This window comes from Lynx canadensis, chromosome A2 (genome assembly GCF_007474595.2).
Source record: "Lynx canadensis isolate LIC74 chromosome A2, mLynCan4.pri.v2, whole genome shotgun sequence".
Taxonomy (NCBI): Eukaryota; Metazoa; Chordata; class Mammalia; order Carnivora; family Felidae; genus Lynx; species Lynx canadensis.
In genome coordinates this window covers 80,011,442-80,015,551 of record NC_044304.2, presented here as the reverse complement: position 1 = coordinate 80,015,551, position 4,110 = coordinate 80,011,442, and positions in this window count along the sequence as shown.

The following is a 4,110-nucleotide window of genomic DNA, read 5'->3' as shown; positions in this document are numbered from 1 at the left end:
TTTCTTGAAATGCTTTTCAAGAAAAATTGGCTTACATAAAAAAATCTGCAAAAAATAAGTGTCAGGGGTGAAAATGACTAAATTTGTGGATAAGGGAATTTAAAATGGGGTAAGATTCCTTTTTAATTAAAACTGCTCTGAAGTGGCAATTACTCTACCAAAAAAATTACACTTAAGCATTCTTAGCCTATAAATCCTTTCTTGCTAATAAGTAAAAATTATTGCCCAGTACTGAATTTGAATAATCAGAACACAATGGGAAATACATAGATTCTATATTTATGTACATATAATAAATCAGATCCACAACTTTCAAATCATTGGGAGAAGATGAATCTAGATAAAATACAAAACAGACATTGAATTACATTTAAAAGTTGCAAGAGTTCACTCACTGTCTGCCTTTCACTGATCTTTTGAGTCCAAGTAGCAAACATTTTGATATGTATGAGAAAGTAAATCTCTACTCTTATTTACTATGTAAAAGTCAAGCAGACAATATACAAAATTATACAAATATATATATGTATATATGCATATATATAGATAGAGAGAGAGAGGGAGGGGGAGAGGGAAAAGGAGGGGGAGAGGGAGGGAGAAAGAGAACAAACAGGAATCAGCCAACTCTTTAGGCTCCAAATTAGTAATAAAGGACCAAATAAAAGGAAACCCTTCCCTACATAGAAGTAAACTTATAAAAACCTATTACTTGTAAGACATGATACAATCTGAAGAAGTTGAGACTCTTCAGCAAAAAAAAAAAAGGGGGGTTAGCTAAGTCTTTAGGGAATGAAACTTTGGTTTGTGAGTTCGAGACCCACATGTTGGCCCAGTGGGCCCCAAGACATGGAAGAGATCCAAAGCAGCACAGAGCCAGCTTTGGATCCTCTGTCTCCCTCTGTCTCTGCCCCACACCTGCTCACACACACACACACACACACACTCTCTCTCTCTCTCTCTCTCTCTCTCAAAAATAAGTGAACATTTTTTTAAATGCTGAGAGAAGGAGAAAAAAAATATTTGGGGCCAAAACACCTACATGTAAGAAGTAGCCTATTGGGAAGCAAAGTGGCAAATAGAACTACCCTATGATCCAGAAATTGCACTACTAGGAATTTATCCAAAGGATACAAAAATGCTTGTTTGAAGGAGCATGTGCACCCCATGTTGGCAGCAGTGCTATCAACAATAGCCAAATTATGGAAAAGAGCCCAAATGTCCAATGTCCAATGACCTATGAATGGATACACACACACACACACACACACACACAAATGGAATATGACTTGGCAATCAAAAAGAATGAAATCTTGCCATTTGCAACAATGTGGATGGAACTGGAGGGTATTATGCTAAGAGAAATAAGTCAATCAGAGAAAGACAGATATCACATGATTTCATTCATATGTGGAATTTAAGAAACCAAACAGATGAACATAAGGGAAGGGAAGCAAAAATAAGAGAAAAACAGAGAAGGAGGCAAACCATAAGAGACTCTTGAATACAGAGAACAAACTGAGGGTTGCTGGAGGGGAGGGGGGTGGGGCAGATGGGCTAAATGGGTGTTGGGCATTAAGGAGGGCACTTGTTGGGATGAGCCCAGGGTGTTATATGGAAGTGAGGAATCACTGGATTCTACTCCTGAAGCCAAGACTACACTGTATGTTAACTAATTTGAATTTAAACAAACAAACAAATAAAAGTGGTAGATTGAAGGCCTGAAAGAATGTCAGTGCTGGTGGAGTAAAGAACATCAAGGGAGACTGGCCCTGATGAGCTGTGAGCACAGCAGTGGACAGACCGGGCAGGCCCTTGTCAGCTACAGCAAGGACTGTGGTCTCCTTCCTGAATGTAATGGTGAGGCACGGGAGGGATTATAAGCAGGGACCTATACTGAGGTCATGGTCATAGATTTGGAGGGTCATGTTGGTTACAGTAGATTGGGAGCAGGAAGGTAGATGCAGGAAGAGGATTCAGATGTGGTACAAGTAGTTCAGGTGAAAGATGATGGTCTGGGAGGAGAAGGCAGAAGGGGGGTGGAACTGAGAATATTTAAAAGACCCACAGCCCTGGGTGATAAACTGAATCACTGGACCCAGGGCTAAGGGGAGAGAGAAGGTGATGCCCAGTTTTCAGGCTTTTGAAGCTTGATGACTGTTGCGGTTCGATAAACTATTTTTAAAATACCTTTTATTGGGATGCCTGGGTGTCTCAGTGGGTTGGGCGTCTGACTCCCATGATCTCCCAGCCATGATCTCCCAGCTTGTGAGTTCGAGCCCCACAGTTTGAGCTGTGCTGACAGCTCAGAGCCTGGAGCCTGCTTCTGGTTCTGTCTCCCTATCTCTCTGCTCCTCCCCTGTTCACACTCTGTCTCACCCTCTCTCTCAAAACATAAATAAACATTAAAAAATTTTTTTAATAAATAAAATAAAATACCTTCTATTAAGTAAACTTTTTAATGAAGTATAAATATGCACAAAACAGTGAAAAAATCATGCTCAATGCATTTTCACAAACAGAAGACCCCTCTGTGAGCAATATTCAGAGAACATTAGGCAGAAGTGCCTGTGACCCCTGGGAACCATCACTCTTCCCCAAGACATGGAAGAGATTTTAAACAGGGACATAATGTGTCTTCAAGATGGTTAGTTTTGCCTGCTTTTAAAGTTCATGTAAGCATAGCTATGCAACATACATGATTTTATACCTGGCTTCTTTGGCCCAACATCACGTTTGTAAGAATCATCCATGTCATTGCATGTAGCAATAGTTTGTTCATTCTTACTACTATATAGTATATCGTTGGGATCACAATTTATTTATCTATTATTGTTAATGGAAACTTTGGCTATTTTCATTTTGGGACAACTACGGAAATGTGGTTAAAATTACTCTCGTGCATGTGTTTTGGTGAACATACACATACATTCAGTGAGGAGAGGGAGCACTGGATCACGGAGGAACCCCTTTTAATACATTGTCAAACTAGTGAGATATAAACACAAGTCTATAGGTGTACAAAATGAAGTCAAAGCAGGAATCCAAAGTTAAGCCACTAAGTGCCCAACCCACCCAGGACTCTGACATCTCCCATTTCAACAGACCTTAAACTTCCATTTTGATGGCTCTGTGGGATGTTGAAATAGGAGATAAAGCTTAGGCTCTGCCCAAGGTGGGAAAGATGATAGGATAGTACTACTCGAAGTGGAGTTTGCAGATGGGTCCACAAATTACCTGTTGCCAATCCATGTTGAGATACGTACAGAAATTAAGAGTATTTAGAAACTTTTATAGTAAATTTACAGTGCAGTAACATCTAAGCAGCATTCCATTTTTCTAGTAACTAATTTTGATCGTATTTTATAAAAAATATCTGTCTGTGATGTATCACAGATAGTTTCTAAAGCACTGTGAAATGAAACTCATGCATAAAGCTATGACTGATCCTCAAATAGCTAGACCCTCAACAGAAAGGTGAACTAGAAAAAAATTATTTTCTCATTTGTTTCAATCTTAGCCTAGAGTAATGATGGCAGGGGAATTCTCTCACCAAAATTTGGAACCATAGTCTGGCTCTCAAGAATATGTGGTCCAAATTCATACTTCCGTTTGATTTGAAAAACTTCAAGCCAACAAGTGGTCCTGCATTAAAAGTGCTCCCAGGCACCTAGAAGAAACAAATTCAAATAAATGTTCTCCTGAAGGAAAAAATAAACCTCCTTTAAGTCAGGCTTCAAAGAATTACAACAGATAAAGGCACATTTAACATATGTTTATAATCATAAGTCACTAATATTGTGAGAAAGCAGAACCCAGTGAGTCAACAGAAACAGCAGATAACCAGAATCAGACTCATAGAGACTTCAGATATTGGAATTATCAGCTATAGAATACAAGATGTATATATTTAATAAATGTAGAAAAATAAAATGTTTCAAAAATATAGCTAAGGATAAGGGACCATCAAGATTGACCAGGCATTGTCAAAGTGAAGTGAAAAACCTGTCAAAGTGAAAAACCTGATACCTAAATTTAAAACCCCAAGGACAGACACATATGCTTCTGACTATATGGAATATTAGACATTCTGGGAGGCCCTTTTCCTGTAAA